The 22,505-nt window shown below is 43.4% G+C and overlaps 1 long non-coding RNA gene across 1 annotated transcript in view; it reads right to left on the reverse strand.

The window, feature by feature from the left end:
* Window positions 1-287: 287 nt before the first annotated feature.
* LOC130269719 (uncharacterized) overlaps window positions 288-22,505 on the reverse strand; it is a 55,456-nt gene continuing 33,238 nt past the window's right edge. The window contains exon 3 of the long non-coding RNA XR_008843551.1: window positions 288-563. This is a non-coding gene — a long non-coding RNA (uncharacterized LOC130269719). The remainder of the gene's footprint in view (window positions 564-22,505) is intronic.

A 22,505-nucleotide genomic window follows, 5' to 3' on the forward strand; every position in this document is an offset into this window, starting at 1 on the left:
TTTAAATATTAAAACCAATGACGCGTTTCGGAGGGACAGACCTCCTTCCTCAGATTGGCATACAAAACATCTCAAAGGAGCTCTTTATACACAGTGAAAATGGATGCCAGGAACAGTGGGCAGAGTTACAATCAAATTTCAAAAGTCACATAATCATAAAAGCCGTATAATAAAACGTCCATTGTTGAGAAAGGATATAATAAGCAGCATAAAGTACAGTACAATTAAGAAATTATGTAAACCACAGTGTGCATGACTAAAGGTCACAGCAAGCCCTGTTCACATGCACCGGTAGTAGTGCATGAGAGTGAGGCTCGCTGTGTGCATAATGTAAATAAACAAACAGTGTCAGAACTCATGCGGCGGTTCTCTGATCGTGTGTAAGCAGGAGCTGAGTTGTCAAGGATGTGCCATCAGGGCCACGGGTCAAGTGACTACTTTCAGCCTATCACATTAGCAAGGTTCGCTCGTAGTGGAAAGAAGTGGAGAGAACTGGATGGTAACTAGCCGTGCGTTGTCAAGGGGTGGAGTCATGTGACCTCCTCTAGCCACTGACGACGTTCCTGTAGAAAGGACATGAATGGAAACTGTTTATAAGTATTATAGTACGGCATCCCGGTGGTACATTCGGCCATAGTATATCAGCACAAAGAATGGCACATTATACTGAATAGTAAGTAATTTTTAGGATTAAAACAATGCTTTGCAGTTAATCGGATGAAAAGAGATAATCAGACTAATACTGAGGACTATAAGGTTGACAGCAATAAATCAGTGACTAAAAAAGAGAGTATAGAAGGCTAAATTAGCAGCAATATGAGGGCAGCAATAGAGGGTATATTTGGAACGATCTAGCAGCAATATATAAGGTATATAATATATAATATAATATAATATAGGACAGCAGCCTCAGATATAATAATTATAAAAATTATAGCGGGGGCTAAAATAGCAGAGACTTAAATAGCAGCAACACAAAAACAGCAAAAAGGGGTATAATTAGATCAAAGTAGCAGCAGTATATATCATATATAATATATAATAGCAGCCTCAGGTATATAAAAAATTATATGAATATATATAAATATAAAGGTATATACAAAGCCCATGTGTGGGTAAAAAAGGGGGTAATAAGCATATTATGATGTATGGGGGTTCTAAAATGTATTTGTGATCGGTGCTACTGATGAATAGCGAGCCTAACCTAACTAAAACAACCCAAGCTTACTACTAGCCAGGCAGTAAGATATGTGCCATATACTGCCGCATACGGGTATACCTTGTGTAAGAATAAGAGGGCAAAACACCAGATATCAGAACAAACCATTTATTATACAATTACATAACAAGAGAATGAAATGCTTTCCTAATCTCAGATCGAGGACTGGGAACGTAACTCATATAAGCGTTAGATTTCCATCTAGCTAATTTCCTAATGACGTGTGCAGGAACACCGTGTTGGGAGGCAGCGGCTGCCGCACCGATGCGCAGTGAGTGACCAGATATAACCGAAGAATCATGACCTAGAGATTTTATCAGAATACGTAAATGCTTAACGAAGATCGAGGTGGTTAGTGGTGAACCGTTAAATGGCAGTAATGGTGTGTCACTGTCCTTATCAGTATGAAAGGAAATTAATGCATGAAACACTGTGATTGGGCACCACTTGTGCGAGGTGGCAAAGTATGTCACAATTACCTGTTGACCTGGGAACGACGTTTTGGTAAAACATAACGTGAGAACATAGTGGTCGTTGACCCAAGAAAGTTGACTGAGCTTTAGGTTAGCATATTTACTGGTACTGCAAGTAAACTCGCCTGGCCGCAAGAAGCCATAAAACCCTAAGAATAAAGCAGCCTTTAGAACTAGACTGTTACCATAACCAAATGGAAGACCATCTAGTGCATCAGCCACTTCCCTGAACCACTGACCTGTCAGTGGCTGTCGGGAGGGTGGCTTCTTAACCTGCATCTTTGCCACCCCTTTTAATGCTGCCCTAATTGCGTGGACAGAAAACGAGGATCTGTCTGGATGAGATAGGGTGATAAAATGTTGAACCCCTGATAGATAAAGTTTTATAGTGTTATGAGACAGATGTAGAGTGGAGTGGCAAAACCCTAAGAAGGCAAGTAGGAATGGAGTACTGAAATGGTCAGCCCTCGGATGAGTATGACAAAACTTGGAAAATGAACTCAAGGCCGTATCATACACTTTCTGGGTATTACGAGACAGTGAACTGTTGATAAGATGGTTGGCTACTAGATCTTGAAAAGGCGGTATCGGGTAGCCTGATGGATCGGCTCCAGGAACTATCTGAAAAAAGAGTGGAAAGTTAAGTCTTGATAAGGCATCAGCGGCTGTATTAAAGATGCCTTCGATATGTGAACTGGTATAATGAAACTCAAAGCAAAGAGATAACCAAACCAGCTTCCTGAGCAGCGACATGATAACCGGTGAGGAAGATCTACCTTTCAACAAAATATTGACCGTTGCGAGATTATCAGACACAAACAATACTGTCTTCTTACGCCATTGGTTGCCCAATATGTTGGCGGCAACCACGATAGGGTATAACTCAAATAAGGGTTAATTCCTATCAAATCCAGCCAGACTAGCTACCTCAGGGGGCCAGGCACTGGCGACCCAATGGCTGCCCCAGATGGCCGCAAACCCAGAAGAAGGTGCAAAATCTGAGAAAACCATGGGGGATGAATTGTCTACTGCTGGGGTGAAAAAGGATACCCCGTTCCACCTGGACAAAAACCTGTCTGCTAAGGCTAAATGGTCTAGTTTCACGACATCTTGCTGTGCTGGAACAGAAGACATGATCTCCAGCAGTCTACAAATAAATGTTCTGCCTTGTGGAATGACTCTCATGGCGAAATTTAACATCCCCAAGACAGACTGGAGCTCGACCTTGGTGACCCGAGGGGAACGAACTAGATTGTGGCATGCTTGTCTAATACGAGAAAGTTTATCATGTGGGAGTCTAGCTTCCATGGCTTCAGCTGGAATCAAATATTTCATGCTAGGAACAACAGCTGAATAAGGCGCGGACAAGTCATAGATTAGACGATGTTTATTGTTGAATTTCCCTAAGACTAGACCCACTGGACTAACATGCCATGTATCAAAAGGGGGCCTCTCATATGTTCCTATGACAAAACCTTTTTCAACTTCGGTGGGATTCAAAGTATCAACCACCTAAGGATTTCTTAAGGCCGATCTTAGATTCTCACATTCATACGTGGAGGAAGGTAATGACTCAAAACATGTATGGAACCCCATGGATAGACCATTAACTAGAAAGTCAACAAAATCTTTGATTTTGACCTGCTATGAATGCAACAAAACTATCCACGTCCACCACAGATAGCCATGCTTGTTTTGACTTCTGGGTACAAGCCGATCTGGAATGCGCTCAGAAGCAATATGTGCAGACATGCAATTATCTACATTGGCTGTAGTTGCAGACATTGTAATTGAAGTTATTACATATCTGGGACTTGCCCAGGTAGCTAATCGGTCTGCATAGCTTATCAACTTGCCAAAAGCTTTAAGTGATCTAGGCTGTGAACTGGACATGGATGTACCTGGTGTGGCGTCCCCTGTGTTATTTAAAGAACTGCACCACTCAGTGGTGTGGGCGATGGATTGACAATGAGCGTATACCGGGGCTTTCAGTCCCGCGAAATGATTACAAAAAATCTCAGTGTCAACCACCGCCCAGTTCATAACGTAATTATACTGGGAGAGAGCTGCCACTGCCTTGGCCGAGAAAGACTGTGGTAGTCATAGAAGACTGACCCCTCATATTTGTGTGCGAACTCGGTTACTTTGTAGATATACATATCGAGTACTTCATGTCTGTCTGGCCTGACAGAACAAATGACATCCCGGTATATGGCGAACGCCATGCTGAATTCAGCTAAGGTCAATTTCCTATTTAACCTAGCATCCTTTGCCTTCAAGATAACAGAAACCTCCCCACAAGCAATTGTTTTGTTTTCAGTAACGTCATGTGCAGCAATAATTGAGGAGGTGAGGTTGATATCTTTGCCGTCAAGTATATCCTTTGTTAAATTAGCAGGTATAAAATGGGCAGGAGCAATATTGGGAACAACCATATTGTGACCCACTAGAGAACTCGTACCTTGAGTAAGTGCCGCTGGCGGCACAGTAGGTGCTTGTGCTGGTGTTGAGGTGGCAACAGTGACCGGAGCATCAACATTTTTATTATCTAGGTCCTCAATTCGGCTGAATAAAGAATTTACCAGGGTGTGAAGCTGAATAATAGAGGTGTTTAATGTGTTCATGGAAACCTCTCCGCTACTGGAATCTGCTTTATCACTTGGGCCTGCCTGCCCCGAGATTAATAGCCTGTATAACTCGGCTTTGCGAGCCGTAGCAAGATATGGTATGCCACGTTGAATGACTTCAGCAACAATCTTAGGAATGGTGATATTACGAAAGGAGGGGATGCTCCCATGTTCAGAAGATCTTGCAAAATTCTCCAATCTAGCTGAATTCTCCATGACGGATCCTGCATCCTCAATATCAGAAGCGTGGAACATATCTAGCGACATAAATAAAAAAACCTATAAATACCTAACAACCACCGAATGAACCAAAAGCTCCCAAACCAGTAACCGTGAAATTGAAATAGCTAACTGTGAACAGCCGCGAGGGTCTGAATGCGAGCAGACCAGGCTGAAGATGTGACTATGGTTAAAATAACCTAAGTCAAGAAGTGACTAGCTTATTTGTGCAATACGAATCCCAACCATGGACGTGATGGTTAGGGATACAGTAACCCAAAGACGTGATGGGTAAACAATAACTACCTGAAAGAGGTGTCGCAAAGACCAACCTGCAAATTATGGCTACGGATGCAGCTGATGCACAAGTGCCGGTTCCAGCAGACTCAGAAGCAGATCCCTCTAAAGAACGTAGAATTACACCTGTGAATATTGTCTCAACTTCAAACAACAATGCCCCAGTCTAAACGTACCTGAAACAAAACTGCCCTTGGAGCTATACAAGACTGGAAACCCTGCAGCGTTCAGTGAACTATCGAGAAATGGAACAATACAAAAGAGGCTAATAAACACCTGATTTGTTGGCCCAAAGACGTGATGGGCCCTGAGTGCAGATAGATTGCCCAGAACCAGATAATGATACCCGACTAAGTGGCAGATAGAACGTGACCCACCTAAAGCATGCAATGAGCCAGATGACCGTAACAAGCTTCGCCAATGGATGCCACACGAGAAATGTAAGATCCCCGAGAAAGTATCTGTATCATATGAAAGACTGATTACTGTGAGTGAAAAGATATGACACTAAGACTATATGCCCCTACCCAACAGCACGGCTGAATGTCGGGAGGTGAAGAAACCAAAATTCTCAACGTGTGCCATATACAACATTCTAATAAGATGTCAGTTGAACATGAATAAGAATATTCCATCTCCCCCAACAATAAGTAACCAATAAAATCTATACCTACATACACACCCACATATATAATGTATCGATCTCAATTATATGTATATATATATATATATATATTATGACAAAGTACATGTGAATTAAAAGATACCATCCTATGATTATAATAACCTTTCAAATACTGCATGAATGTGTACACAACAACCTGTAAGGTAATGTTACACGATGTGCCACCACTTTGCGTGTCACCGTTAAACAGATTCCCTGCAAAGACATGACAGTGGTTGCGTAGGTCATGAATCAATGATCTAGGCCGATACCACTGAGACATGACGGGAGTGTTGATCAACTAGCCCAGCAGCTTAACTGTGAAAATTGTACCTAACGATAGAACCACAACCGTGCGGAACTAGTGCGAACAAAACTGCTGATTTGAAAGGAAATATGACCATCTGGAAATGTCAAATGCTTGTGACAAGAAAATAACACACCACAAAGCAGATTAAATACCTGGATAATGTGCTTGGCTTGTGACAAAATAACGTAAGAAAACCGTAATAGCTGATGTCAATCAATAATCCCTAAAGGGCTTACTTGATTGGCATTGGCTGTTCATTCATCTTGCATTCCTTGTTGCGTTAATGCATATTTTGCGTTAATGCTTATTTTCGCTTCCTCATCCCCGATGTGTTAGTCAGATATGTTAAAGATATCTATTTTATACTAGGTTATGCCTTTGGGGAATATCTGATTGACATCTGCCATCCTTGCATTATGTACTGCGTTCAAGCACGTTTCCAGGTACTTAACTCTGCTTCATGGTGTTCAATGGTGCAAAAAAAAATAAAAAATAATTAATCTTTTTATATATAAGAGCATTCTCTACTTCATGTAAGGTTATGCCTCAAGGTATAACCTGACCTGAAGCAGAAAGAAAAGTTAAACGCAACATAAGCCCTCTAGACACATTTATTTCTATATATTTTTTTTTTAACCAGGGTAAGAGTGCAGCCATGGCACGTGTTACAGCAGAGAATATTAACCGAGATGCGCCCCTGGCCGTTTCCATGGGACGCTGAATCAGCCGAGATTACAGTGCGTCCCGCAGACGAATATGTACACTAGACAATACCACGGAATACACTGCAATCAAGCTTTATATCGACACGTGCCCACATCAGCACAAATAATCACACCAGAACCATACCTGGTACATAAAAGGCCTAGCGTGTGACCACACCACATAGGAGACTCCACCAGCACATGTGACCAGAAAGCACCAAAAGTGCTTTCAGCCTAAGAAGTCCTGAAAACTGCCATACCCCCTCCCCTCTCCCCTGTCCATATGTATTCCCAACATGACATACCACCGTAAGACCACTGTGCTTAAAGTCCCGACTTCCGGCACCGGTGCAATCGGTGCTGCACCGAAGCCGGGATCATGCCCCCGAACACATGCTGCTGTGACGGTGCTGGCGCGGCGACACTTTAATGCGCCATTGTGCCCAGCGCGCTGAATCGATAGTGACAATGCGAGTCACCTGTCAGCCCAACCAGCACTCCATGGCCCCCCCCGGGCTCCAGCTCGTCCAGACTTACCAACCCGGTACGAGCATGGCTGGCCCAGGAGCCAGGAAGCTGCCATACTCACAGACGCTGGATGATGCCGCTTCCACTTCCTGTCAGACGTCACGAAGGAACCCGCGGCGCACTGGTGAGTGAGCGCTGAGAGCTTATGAACCCCGTAGCCCCTCCCACAAATACAGGCTACCAATAGCCTTACACTTATAGGCATTACAAAATGTACAGGGATAAAAAAATCGTACACACCTAAGTTTTATACTAGCAAGGAGTATATCGGCACCACTTAAATGCAGTAGAGTCCTGGCTACGCATAGACCAGTAACTTCAAACACCTGGACAATTTAACCACTTCTAACGTTTCAGCTTCTTCGGTAGTGCTCACTCCGTATAGTGCAGGCAATGGCAAACATTCATAACAAAGATGAAGAAAGGGAGCATATACCAGGAATATTGAATGCTGTGATCGCGTTTATTTCATCTTGCTGGGGTCAATGCGGTGCAGGGTAGAAGGGAGGATGGATGTACACAGAGGGAACTACAGGGAACAGTCCATGTGACGCTGATCCGCGCTTCATCAGGCTCTACGTCACTGCGCTAGATGGAGTGTTTTATACATCACAAAGGGATACATAGAAAACAGTGATGTGTACATGGATCGGGATCGGGAAGGATACAAACAACAAGTAAGTGGACAAATAAAAAAAGTGATGATAAAAACCAAAACATCTAGTTTGCGAGTTAATTACAATGCAACATATTAACTTACTATATGAAAACTCCCATTTCATTATATTCATTAGGCCCAAAGGTACCGTTGCATTAGTACGAAGAATCCATCTGGATTCCTGTAGTAATAAACGTTGATGCATATCTCCGCCATTAGAGAACTGTTCAATTCTCTCCAGAACCAGAAATTTAAAAGGATTCGGATTATTATCATGTTCTGAACATATATGCTGGATAAATCTAGTACAACCCTTTTTCGTTGTTAGGGAGCGTATATGCTCTCTAATTCTATGATGTAGGGGTCTTTTTGTTTTCCCTATGTAGTATTTCCCACATGGACACATGAGGGCATATACCACATAGGGAGTTCTACACGTAGCAAACTGTTTAAATTTAACCACAGTGTCTAGATTCATTTCATTTTGCTTTGAATTGAAATCGCATACTGAACAATTTCCACATGTGAACAAGCCCTTAGGTTTTTGTATACTGTATAGATAACCAATCTTTAACCTTGCCTTTATTCTTTCTTCTTTTCAAATAGTCATGAATAGTTCCGTTTTTTCTATAATAAACAAAAGGTTTTAATTCTGTTATATTTTTAAGATCTTGGTCACGTCGTAACATTGGCCAATTTTTAAAAATGGCATTTTTAACAATGTTGTTAATTGGTAAGTTTTTAAATGTGAATACAGTCCTAGTAAGTTTTTTTATTTTTTATTTTCTGATTAAATAGGCTATTGCGAGGAATTTTTTCTACTATTGTTATTGCTTTAGATATAACTTCAGATGGATAGCCTCTATTAATTAACCGGCCTCCCAGTTCTTTCGCTTGTTGATGATATACAGTAGGATCTGTGTTTATGCGTTTTAGTCTGATTAAATTGCTAACAGGAATGCTATCTTTAACACTTTTTGGATGGGATGAATTATAATGTAAACATTTTTTTTTAGATGGGTTTTCTATATCCAGAAGTATAAATGTTGTTATTTATAATTTCAATTTTAGTATCCAAAAATTCAAGTGATGAACCTCCATAATGAAAGGTGAACCACATATTCACTTTGTTATTGCTATTGAGATAGTGAATGAAAGAGGCAAAATTTTCCTGGGAATCATCCCAAATGACAAAAATATCGTCGACAAATCTCAAAAGCAATTTTATTTTTGATACAAATGGGTTGTTCAATGTGAAATTTTTTTTTCCAACATAGCCAAAAAAATATTCGCATAAGAACATGAGATGGGCGTACCCATCGCCGTTCCTTGTGTTTGAACGTACCACTGTCCTTCATATTGAAAACAATCATTTCTCAATATTAGTTCAACTGATTCAGATACAAAATCAATAAATTCAGTGGATTTGTCTGAGCAATCCAAGAACTCTCTGAGAGCCTGCACCACCCGCATCATGTGGGATGCGGGAGTACAGACTCTCAACGTCTATGGAAGCCAGTGAGAAGCCCTCCTGCCAACAAAAATCACGAAGGGAGGTAATGCGGTCTCCTGTGTCACGGAGATAAGTGGGAGTGAGTTTTAATAATGGAGAGATCAACCAGTCCACATAGCTAGAAAGGAATTGGGTACGAGCCCCAATGCCTGCTACTATGGGATGACAGGGGGAGGAACAATTCCCTTGTGAACTTTTGGTAATAAATACCATTTAGTTTTTTTGGGATCAGATGGAATGAGTTTTTCTGCTGTTTTCTCGGTTAATATAGAACTTATGGTGTATTTCTGTAAATGTGATCTCAATTTGTTCATGATATTACAATTGGGATCTGTTTTTAATTTACTGTATACCATGACATTGCCAAATTGATTCATGGCTTCAATGTCATGGTCTTTCTTCCACCAGATTACAATTGATTCCCCCTTATCTCCTTTTGAAACCCTAATGTCATCACTATCGGCAAGCCAATCAAGAGCCTGTTTTTTTTCTTTGGAGATATTAAAAGGGGGATCAGGGTAAATGAGCGCTTTGACGTCCTCACCGACTGCCCTTTAGAAGAGGTCAATCGCTCCTGATGGTGTAAAAGGGGGGTTAAATTTGGAAGGATTTCCACCCAGAAAAAAATCATCAGTATGATCTACAAAAACAATATCAGTATCTCCTGCTAACTCCCTTAAGTCAGATAGTACAATCCTGTCGGTTTCTGTCATATCTTTGAAAGGTATAAAGCCCAAAGGGCCTACTTTACATTTACTTTCACCTTCCCTGACTTCATGCATAGTGACACTTTTATTTTTTTGTGATGCAAAACATTTTTTTATATTTTTATTTTACGAACTGCTCTAAAGAGGTCAGCTTCAAAGTCTGAAAAAGAAAAAGGTTCATGAAGACCAAAATTAAGTCCCTTATTAAGTGCAGTGATGGCAGAAGTAGGAAGTTCTATGGTGGTTAAATTAATAATAATATCTTCATTTTTCTTTATTAAGGTGTTTAATTCTTTCAGGTCACATTTCTTGTTTTCTTCTTTTTTTGCTGCTGCAGATCTTTTCACCTTCGGACCCCGACAGGTCTTATTTCTAAAGGGCCGACATTTTTGACTAAGGAAGGTGATACTGTGTCATCGGATAAACTAGAGTCCGACTCTGTGATTAAATAGTCAGAGTGTTTATGCTTTCTTTTATATGCAGCTTTCGGTTTTTGTTTATAATTCTTCCTTTTATTAGTACGGTTCCCATTATTAAATTCTTTTTTATTCTTCATCCATGTAAAGATTTGGTTGTTTTCAAAGTCCCTTTTGTCCCTAAGGAATTTATCCCTTTTGGATTCTTTTATTGTTGTTTTGAGATGAGCCAATTTTTTCTCTAAATTCTGGGAGAAATTGGTGAATTGTTGCTCAGATAGCCTTGTACCTAGTTCACATTTAGCTTTACATAGCTCTGCGGTAATAGTAGTGTATTCACTTTTATTCTGTTCCAAGATCAAAGCGTGCAAATTCAGAGAGTGTTGCAGGTGGAGTAAATTAAATTTTTCTAGGAATACTCCATTGTTCAGAAATTGAGAAGGATATTTATATGTTCTTAACCCCCTCGGGGTACGGTTAGCTTCAACATAAACCTGGAGAGAATTTACTGTCCAAAATAGGCGGACCTCCCGCTCAGCTAGCGACGACACTTTAAATTCTAGTGTTTTAGTGCTAGTGAGATGTAGTTCATCAACGGACTCGCAAGACGTTAAAAAGTTCCCTGTAGTTCCCTGTAGTAGTCTACTAGCAAGGAGTATATCGGCACCACTTAAATGCAGTAGAGTCTTGGCTACGCATAGACCAGTAACTTCAAACACCTGGACAATTTAACCCCTTCTAACGCTTCAGCTTCTTCGGTAGTGCTCACTCCGTATAGTGCAGGCAATGGCAAACATTCATAACAAAGATGAAGAAAGGGAGCAGATACCAGGAATGTCGAATGCTGTAATCGTGTTTATTTCATCTTGCTCAGGTCATTGCGGTGCAGGGTAGAAGGGAGGGTGGATGTACACAGAGGGAACTACAGGCAACGGTCCATGTCATGCTGATCCACACTTCATCAGGCCCTACGTAACTGGGCTAGAGGGAGTGTTTAATGCATCACAAAGGGATACATAGACAACAGTGTACATGGATCAGGATCGGGAGGAATACGAACAACAGGTAAGTGGACAAATACAAAAAATGATGATAAAAACCAAAACATCTAGTTTGCGAGTTAATTACAATGCAACATATTAACTTACTATATGAAAACTCCCATTTCATTATATTCATTGAGGCCCAAAGGGCCCGTTGCATTAGTACAAAGAATCCATGTGGATTCCTGTAGTAATAAACGTTGATGCATATCTCCGGCATTAGGGGACTGTTCAATTATCTCCAGAACCAGAAATTTAAAAAGATGAAATAAACACGATTACAGCATTCAACATTTCTGGTATGTGCTCTCTATACACACATAAGTATAATATAATATATATATATATATTTATATATATATATATATATATATATATATATATATATATATATATATATAGATAAATAATTAATAATGTTAAATATAAATAATTATTTTAATTATTTTAATTATTACCCAAGCCGCAGTGTCAGAGTTAAAAATTCAAAATTGGATTATTTTTACAAATGCATCATTTGTGGGACATATTCTTTGTTCATCGCTTCTGATATTGAAAGAAATACACCCTATGTTTCATTGAGCTGCTCGGCCCGTGTTTGGAAATACCCCCACTTTGGCCATATTTGGTTCCTTGGCCGCGTAGTAGGATCCAGAAGGAGAGCAGTGCCATTTGGCTTTCAGGGCATCATTTTTGGCCGAATGGATATTAGTCCGCACTTCATGCCTGCAAAGGATTTTAGCTGCCAGAACCTTACAGAACCCCCACATGTGACCCTATTTTGGAAAGTCCACCCCCTAAAGTATTCACTTAGACCAAAAGTAAGTACTTAGAGTCCTTTTTTGTGTGACTGTTATGCATACAAAGTCAGCGGAAAAATTGTATTACGCTGTTCGTCCCGAGTTCAGAAATGCCCCCGCTTAGGCCATATTTGGTTACTTGGCCGTGTGGTTTGACCCAGAAAGAGAGGAGCACCATTTGGCTTTCAGGACATCATTTTAGGCTGGAAGGACTGTAGGCCACACCTCATGCCTACCAAGGTTTTTAACTGCCAGAACCTTACAGAACCCCAACAAGTGACCCCATTTTGGAAACTTCACCCCCTAAAGTATTCACTTAGACCAAAAGTTAGTATTTTGAGTTCTTTTTGTGTGACTGGTATACATATAAATCAGTTGAAAAAATTGAAATTGGGTTTTTTTCCCCACAAATGCCTCATATGTGTGACATATTTTTTTACATTGTGTATGAAAAGAAGGAAATGCACCCAACTTATATTACACCGTTAGTCCTAAGTACAGAAATGTCCCTGTTTAGGCCATATTTGGTTGTTTGGCCGTGTGGTGGGACCAAGAAGAGAGGAGCACCATTTGGCTTTCAGGACATCATTATAGAAATTTTAGGCCACACTACATGTCAGAATCATGCCACACCCCCAGAAGTCACCCCCTTTTTAAAAGATTCCTAAAAGGTATTCATCTATGGGCTTATTGTGCATGTGGGTCACAAAGTTTTTATTTCTGAGATAGTTTTGAATGGTATTTTTTCCACAAATTCTAAAAAATTCTTGTCACTGAAAAAATTACTTTGTTGTTGCTGTGTTAAAAAATATGCAGAATACTGCTGGTAGCAGACTAAAATTAATCTTTTCTTTTTCAAGGAAATGTCCCCAACAGAAAATCTCCCAGTACATATGACTATGTCCTACTATTTGCACAGTTTTATAACAGATGTGTCAGTTAGTAGCTATGGAAGGTGGAGAGAAGAAGCAATAATGTCACGAAGTTGAGAAAGTTCACAGGATGAATGCACAGCTACAGGGCTATATATTTTTTGTTTGTTTAGGGACTGGTCGTACAACATCTCATAAGCAGAATCAATCCCTATATAAGGGACGGATGTACCAAGTGACGTTGGCACAACATAATAGATCCTGCCCGGCAAGGTAGGAACCACAATGTGTGCAAAACAACCATTTCCTCACAGAACTTTGATGCTGGATCAAGCACCATCTACTGTCTATGACAACGAAGGATCACTGATTCCCAGGATCCTTTCAGCCCATGTTTTATTGATCAGGAATAGCTTATATATTAGGTACCCTCCAAGTAAATAAATATATATATATATATATATATATATATATATATATATATATATATATATATATGAGTTAACCATATGATTTGGCTAAAAATTTAAAAAAAATACCATTTTAGTTGAATTTTTTACATATATGACATTTTTGTTTAACTTCAGTGTTAAGTTAAGTTAAATGAAGAAAGATAGTAACTTTAAGTTATGGGGGTGGGTGTGGTTACCTCACTGTATACATGTAGAGTGATAATGAGAAGGTTCTTATGTGGGTTTGTGAGGGTTTACCTCACAGTATATAGGTGCCCCCGGCCCGTATAGGGAAAGGGGGCACGGACTGCGTGAAGTTTAGGTAGAGGACAGTAGCTTTCCTACTTTCACCTCCTCCCTCCCTGATAGTTATAATGAGAAAAAGCGGAACCTTGTCTAGGTGCTGTTCGCAGATCCAGGATATCGAGACACAAATGTGTATGGAAGCTCTTTTAATAAACATAGTGCCTCCGGGCACTTTCTTTCCATACACATTTGTGTCTCATTATCCTGGATCTGCGAACAGCGCCTAGACAAGGTTCCGCTTTCTCTCTTTATTCCTTCTTGATTGTATGGGAGAAGATTTCATCCTCACCTGTTGGACCCTGGGCCGTGCATTTCACTTCTACATGCTGAGTAACCCTGAGGGGTGATATGCTTGTTTCTCCATATATCTGGTAAGCAGCCATTCTGATTGGGACATTGGTACCCTGGATAATACATGAGGCGCAGCCCTCTCCCCTTTTTTTTTCTCTTTCCATAGGTCTCCCTGATAGTTGGTAGAGGCAAGGGATTATGGGGTTAAAGGGTGGCCAGTCTGGTGGCAGGAAGGGGAGGTGGGGTTAAGGGATATAAGCCCTGGCTTCCCCCCTCCACTTCCTGTTACCGTGCGGTTACAGCAGGAGATGGACGCCTGGCTGGAATGGCTGAGGAGCTGTTGTCGGTTCTCTGAGAGCGGATCCGGAGTTTCTGGCCCGCATGATGGCGGAGCTGGGGCCCTCTTGTCCCGCCGAGTGATTCTGTGCGGCTGTCCCCTAGTCTCCCTGATTTTCCCCGGTGCAGGGGCCGCTCTGCTGCTGTGCACTCTGCCGGGGGAGATAGGAGGGAGGCCGAGGCCTCTCCCCCTTCTTCCACCGAGGTCAGTGGCAGCGTGTGTCCCTCTGTGATTCCCCCAGTTAGACCCCCTTCTCCCGGCTGTTCCTCTATTTAGTGTGGGTAACAACGTGGCCCCCATGTCTAGCTCCTCCGCTGAGGATTTTGTGCCCCCGGTCCCTGTCCCTGCAGACTCTGCTGCACTCACTCCCCCACCCTCTGCTCTCCCTCTGCCCCCCCTCCCCAGGTGGAGGATCATGAGGCCCAGGGTGCTGTTTACCATGATGCCCTACAGTCCATCCCTCCAACCCAGCCTCCTGCTTCCAGGCAGTGTGTTCCTGTGCCTGGCTGCAGCAGCCGTCGCGGTGCAGGATCCAGGAGGCAGCACTCCTCGTCTGGTTCATCATCAGGAGATTCCAGCTGGGGTCGCCGCAGTAGGATCCTTGGTTCCAGCAGGAGCTGTAGGCATGGCCGCCGGGTGTCTCGGCAGTGGAGTAGTCGCTCCTGCTGCTCCAGGTCCTCCAGATGGCAGTCCCCATCTTCCTCAGACAGCCACTCCAGTGGGGTCATGAGCGTTCTTCCAGAGTGTGGCAGGAGGGGGGTTCCTCACGCGTGGGCTGTCGGTCCAGCGCGGTCTCGGGCCTGTCAGCGGCAGCCCCCTCTGCAATTCCTACTCCTCCGGTTCCAGTGCTGTCTTCATCTTCTTCTGGTCCGGCTCCACCACCTGCTGTGTCTTCCAGTGAGTGCAATTTTTCTGGGGCTTGGGGAGTGGGGGAGGGTCAGAGGTCACTAGTCCCGGCCCTTAGGGTGTTGTTGGTGCAGTTGGAGCCTGGTTCGCAAGGGGCGGGAGCTTCTCTTCCCCCCTTGGCGAAGCGATCGGCTTCTCTGCTTAGGGCGGGAGTGCACAAAGAGGCCTTTTTCTGTGGCATAAGCTCCTTGGGGGCTCATGTCGATGAAGAGGTCAAGAAATAGATATGGTGAATCAGTACATTGATATTTGGTCTTTGATTTCTGCAGATCAGAGCACTGATGATAAAGAACGCCGGCTTTTCGGTAAGATCGTCCGAAAGACTGACGCGCATTGTGAAAACGGTGGGTAATTGGTTGCAGGCTTTTTCGGTTCTGGGTTATATCATGGGACAGCAGCGCCCTGAGTTCTGCTCTGAACTCTTTGTCTACATGGATTCCATTTATGGTGCTTACAAGTCGCATGGCGGCTCCGCGTGGTGGAAGTATAACGAGGAGTTCAGGAGGAGGTTAGCTCTGCAGCCTGAGGTCGGTTGGGGTTCCAGGGCCACTGATATTTGGCTTAGATTAATGATGTCTCAGCGCCCCACTCCCTTTCCTGCAGGGCCCACTGCCTCCTCGGCGGGTTCCCAGGGAGCAGTGACTGCACGCTGTCCCGGATCTTGCTGGCTCTTCAATGAGGGTCACTGCAAGTTCTTTGAGCTGTGCAAGTTCAAACATGAATGCTCCACCTGTGGGGACACTCATGCTACAGTCCCATGTTCCCGTGTGGCGAAACTGCCTGTCAAGGGGCCCACCCCTGCCGACGGGAACGGCGCCGGTGAGCGTATCCGTGATGTTGCCCTGGCTAGAGCTCTTCCCCAGTAGGTTGGAGGCCAAGCAGTTGTATCTTGGTTTTTCTTATGGTTTTTTTCATCCCATATGTTCCTTCTGTTTTTTCTCAGCAGGCCTCCAATTTGCAGTCCGCTTCCCTTCACCCTAATGTACTGCGGGATAAAGTCAGTAAGGAAGTTAATTTGGGTCATTTTCAGGGCCCTTTTGTTCCCCCCCCCCCTTTCTCCAATTTGAGGGTGTCCGCCCAGGGGGTCGTTCCCAAAAAGGAGAGCGGCAAGTTTTGTTTGATACATCACCTTTCGTACCCGAAGGGTGTGTCTGTGAATGACGGCATCCCTAAAGATGCTTCTTCTGTGTCCTACGTATCCTTTGACAGGGCGGTGTTATTGGTTCGGCGGGCAGGCAGGGGCGCCCTTATGGTGAAGTCTGACATTGAGTACGCTTTTCAACTCCTCCGGGCTCACCCGGAATGCTACCATCTTCTGGGTTGCTGTGTGGACAGTTTGTACTACTACGACACTTGTCTGCCTATGGGATGTTCCATATCGTGCCATTACTTCAAGATGTTCAGTCTTTCTTGGAGTGGGTGGCACGGTTTGAAACTGGTTGTTCGTCCATAATTCATTATCTGGACGATTTTTTCTTTGTGGCTCCTGGCGATTCTCCACGCTGTAATTTTATCCTGGATTTGTTTTGTTTCCTCATGAGTCGGCTGGGTGTACCTCTCTCGTCTGCTAAGACGAAGGGTCCTTGTACAACCCTGTCGTTCCTGGCGATTGAAATCAATTCGCTGGGCATTAGTTACTCTCCTGCGGGTGGCGGAGTCTGTTGGCTCGTCGGTTTATGAGGTTGCGCTTTTCTGCGCTGCTTTTTCTTTAGCATTTTTTGGCGCTCTGCGGGTAGGTGAACTGGTTCCACCTTCAGCCTGTGTTGGAGGGGGCCTCAATGAGGACGATGTACTGTTTGCGGGTGATGTGATTCAGCTGCGCGTGAAGAGATCGAAGACGGATCAACTGAGCCAGGGTGTCTGGCTTCAAATTCGGGCGGTTGTTGGTGGGTCGTGCCCGGTTCTTTTGATAACCTCCTTTTTGATGGTCCGTGCGGTAGGGGTTCGGTTTTTGTCGCATAGCTGGTCTCCCTTTGACCTGATTTCAATTTGTTTTGGTTTTTAAGCGTTGTTTGGTTGCTGAGGGGGTCCCCCCTGTGGACTATGGTTCACACTATTTTCGGATCGGGGGCGGCGATGGAGGCAGCCAGGGCGGGTTTTCTGGTCGCAGAGATTCAGCGGTTGGGGTGATGGAAGTCTGATTGTTATGCTAGTTATGTTCGCCCTGAATTGCTTATTTATGATTTTTCTTTTTTTAGGTTCCCGCCCCCCAGTGGTTCACATCATGGGCCATTCATATGTGTATCGGGCGGACGTGCTGCCCGGGATGCAGGTCATTGGGCTTCCAGCAGTTGGCGGTTCACTGTAAGTTTATCCTGGATTCGTTTTGTTTCCTAGTGAGTCGGCTGGGTGCACCTCTCTCGTCTGCTAAGATGGAGGGTCCTTGTACAACCCTGTCGTTCCTGGCGATTGAAATCGATTCGGTGGGCATGGTCTTTCGGCTGCCTGATGAAAAATTTAGCAAACTGCTGGGAATCATTGATGGGTTCTGTGGGGTTTTCAAAGTTACATTGAAACAAATGCAATCCCTCTTGGGTCTCCTTGTCTTTGCTTGTCGGATCATTCCTATGGGCCGGGTGTTTTCACGGCACCTCTCTTTGGCGACAAAGGGAGTCAGGAGACCTGAGCACAGGATTCGTATTACTTCCCTGCTACAGGCAGACCTGTTGGTGTGGTGCGAAATTTTGCGCCGCTACAACGACCGCACCTGCTTTCAATCGCCTGAGGTGTGTAATTTGGAACTGGCACTGCTTCTTCTGCAGGTTATGGGGCCCTTTTTGGTAATGAGTGGTTCACATCGTAGGCCATTCATATGTGTATCGGGCGGCTCAAAGGGCTACGTGCTGCCCAGGATGCAGGTCATTGGGCTTCCAGCAATTGGCGGTTCACTGACAGGGTATTGGTGGTCTCCTATGGTCCTGGGTGTTAACAGAAGCAGTTCAGATCGCTGGTCATTTGTCGTTTTGGTTATCCATGCTGGTGGCAATGATCTATGTTCTATCCTGGTCCTGGAGTTGATTACCCTGATGAGGAACGATTTGGAGATGATCATCTTGCTCTTCTCTGAAGTAATTGTGGTATGGTCCGAAATCGTTCCCAGGTTCACTTGGCAAGGGGCTAGTCATGCTGCGGCTGTTGAACGGGCCCACCGCTCGGTGAACTCCCATATGGCTCTGTATGTCCGGGCGAGTTCGGGAGTCATGGTTAGACACAGGCAACTGGAAGACGACAACCGGCGCCTCATGTCTTTTGACGTGGTCCATTTAAATGACATTGGGCTTGATATTTTCTTGTCCGGGCTTCAGGACGGTATCGAGCAGGCCTTATATGGGCTCTTGGGGGTCGGAGCTCAGTGTGAAGATACGTGAGCTCCTCCTGTGGCGGTGCTGGAGTTAAATTTATAATATAATCAGCTGTATGGCTGAGTTGCCTGTCGGCCAATGCCAGCGGCTGGCAGTGCACTTCCCCTCTGGTTACCAACCTACAGGAGGTTGGAGTGTTGTTAAACCAGGTTATATATGTATATATATATATATATATATATATATATATATATAATATATATATATTAAGTTAATAAAGCTGTGGCCAACACCCACGTCCACTTAAGAAGGTTAACAAGTGTTGTGTCATTTATTATGTTAATGGGGGAGGGACGCTATGGTGAGTTACCAGGGGGGATATTTCGGTTAGTCTGGGCGCCCCTGGCCCGTATAAGGATAGGGGGCACGGACTGGGTGAAGTTTAGGTAGAGGGCAGTAGCTTTCCTACTTTCACCTCCCCCTCCCTGATAGTTGGTAGAGGCAAGGGATTAAGGGGTAGAAGGGGGGCCGGTCTGGTGGCAGGAAGGCGTGGTGCGATTAAGGGATATAAGCCCTGGCTTCCCCCCTTCCTCTTACCTTGCAGTTACAGCAGGAGTTCCCACCCTCCCCCCTCCCTCCCTGTTTTTGTATGTTTTGTATGTTTCTTCTTGTACCCCACTGTTTTATAAAAAAAATATATATATATTTTAAATTATAAAAAAAAAATAATAATATTTAAAACAAAAAGAGGACGAATAAGACATACATATCCGTTTTCACTATATATATATATATATATATATATATATATATATATATTTTAAAAAAATTGGAATTGATGTGCTGATATTCCTTTCTTTTCATGGTTGGTTTTTGTGCTATATTGGTTGTTGGGTTGTTTATTGTCGTTGCAGGAGCTGATTGGCCGATGTTTGGAGTTCGCTTCCGGTTATCAGCCTTGAGGCTGAATTCAGAAGTCACAGGAGTTAAATTTATAGTATAATGAGGTGGATGGCCGAGTTGCCCGTCGGCCAATGCCGGCGGCTGGCAGTGCACTTCCTCTCTGGTTGCCAACCTACAGGAGTTTTGTTAAACCAGGTTATATATATATATATATATATATATATATATATATATATATATTAGGTTAATAAAGCTGTGGCCGACCCCCACGTCCACTTAAGAAGGTTAACAAGTGTTGTGTCATTTATTATGTCAATGGAGGGAGGGACGCTATGGTGAGTTACCGGGGAGGATATTTAGGTCAGTTCATGTAGAGGGATAATGAAAAGGTTCTTAGGTGGATTTGTGAGGGTTTACCTCATAGTATACATGTAGAGGGATAATGAGAAGGTTCTTATTTATGTGGATTTGTGAGGGTTTACCTCACGGTATACATGTAGAGGGATAATGAGTAATGGAAGAGGGAATAAAAGGGGAAAAGAGATAAAAGGGATGAAAAGAGATATAAAGGTATAACCAGAAAAAAATAATAATCCAGGGATGTATGGAACAACCTAAAACACTCCTTTATGCAAAGAGGGGATTTATCCAGGCATGTTTCACACTGGTAGCTTGTTTCCCTCTGTCTCCCATTCTCAGTACACACCCGTCATCTTTTAAGGGGTATCATTGTTTGGGGGGTAATGGGCATTTCAGATGGTAAATGTTGCCCTGGGACAATACGAGCGATGTTACTTGTCGAAGGCCTCGCATCCACCCCCCCCCCCCGGGCCTAAACTGTAACAATACATTTTTGATTACTTTTTCTTTGAAGACGAGGTAGGTATCAGTGTTCCCTGCTTTCTTAGCAACAATAAAAGAATTACACAAGGCCACTTGTATAAGATAAAGTGCCATTTTTTTTATACCAGATCCGCGATTTGCGTACAGCATTGTAGGGATGCAATATCTGGTCCCCCCCCCCATGTATTTATGTATTTATTGTAATCTTGTATGCAGGAGGGTTTGCGGGTAGTAGAATTTGTCCGCCTTACAGGTATCTCTTCATGAGTATCGGGATGTATGGTAGACAAAATGCCAATTCTCTCTTGTCCCTAAATTTTATGAACAGTAATTCCTCACTGCAGAGGCCCCTGGATTCCCCACACCTCAGTTTCTGTTGGATTAAGGGTTTGGGGAGCTCTTTTTGGTTCCTCCTTATGGTGCCACAGGCGACAGTTTGTCTGCATGCAAGACTAAGGAGAAGGGGCACTCTTGTATAGAAGTTGTCAATATACAAGTGATACCCCTTCTACAAAAGTGGATGTATTAGGTGCCAGACTATTTTCCCAGGTACATTTAGTGAGGGGGGACATTCGGGGGGGGGGGGGGGGTGCAAACATGCTATCTTTCCCCTCATATACCTGTATACTGTGCGTGCACCCCGATTCGCTTTCGCACAATTTATATATTTTCATACCAAAATGTGCCCGTTTGCTGGGCACGTATTGTCGGAAACTTAAGGGCCGTTTAAAAAGAACTAGGTACTTGTCGACTGCTATATTTTTTGATGGGGTGTACACTGCAAATATAGTATTCAAGTAATTGGTCAGGGGCCCAATTTTTTTTAGAGGCGGTCAAAATTAGGGTCATCACTTGGGGGGCATTGTGTATTATCGCTAAAATGTAGGAAGCGCAAAATTGCCTCAAACTGCCTACGAGGCATTACATTCCGATATAGTGGGGTGTCATATAATGCATGGGGTGTCATATAATGCATAACTGGGTGCCATGCATTTGATTTGGCATAGTGCAAGGTGGTATTTTGACTAATGAACTGCATAGTGTGCAAGTTCGTTTGAAATATAATTAGGTCTAGGAGCTCCGCACTAGAAAAATATTTTTTTTAAATCAAGCTCACTTAACCCCCCTACACTGGCATGGAGTCCCACATCTGAAATAAATTCTGGATCTTGGGGTGAGAACGCTTCTGTGGGAAGCCAGTCACGGATGATGGCGGCAAGGACACGTCGTCTTCCCCTGCGCCGTTCCTCCCACTCCTCATCACTACTTGTGCTGGACGAAGAAATTACAAATTCCCCTGTGTCACTCGCACTTTCAGTGTCCGAGCAGAGCATGGCGTACACTTGCAGTATAGCGCGATTCTGCTATGTTCTTCTAGTATCTAAAATCTAAACAATATATATGTAATTTTTTTAAATTATATCTTTTTTTTTATTAACTTACGCTAAAATCTAAAACCTAACGCTAAAATATAATCTCTAACGCTAACTAAATAGACCTATCTAACTTTCCCCCTTTCTAAGACCCTAACACCCTAAGCCTAATGCTAACTGAGTATATACCCCGCTAACTAACTACCTAATTACTACACTATATATAAATTTTTTACTTTTTTTTTTTTTTTTTTACTTTTTATACAAAAAAATTAAAAATTCATAAATGAATGGAAAAAAAAACAAAAGAATGCAGGGGATGGGAGTGGGAAGGGGATGTGGTGCTTGTGCAGACTGTGTGGGACTATCTGGGACACTGGGGGTTAACGATCTCTGCTTCTTCTGTATTCCCTCCTCTCACAGCAGCTCCGATCTCCTACACATCACTGAAAGGAGTGAAGGAGATTGGAGCTGCGGCGGGAGGTCAGATCAGAAAACAGCGCGCATCTCATTGAAAGCTGCTATTGGTCAGTCACTGACCAATAGCAGCGATCGCCGGGCAGGGACCGCTCTGATTGGTCCCTGGCCCGTGAGCAGTGATGCTTAGCTGTCAGCAACAGCAAGCTCCTGTCACCGCTGTTTACAAGCAGTGACAGTTTAGACCATGGACGTGTATACTCGTCCTAATGCCGGAACGTACATCCAGCCTGGACGTGCATACACATCCATGGTTGTTAAGGGG

This window comes from Hyla sarda, chromosome 1 (assembly GCF_029499605.1).
Source record: "Hyla sarda isolate aHylSar1 chromosome 1, aHylSar1.hap1, whole genome shotgun sequence".
Taxonomy (NCBI): domain Eukaryota; kingdom Metazoa; phylum Chordata; class Amphibia; order Anura; family Hylidae; genus Hyla; species Hyla sarda.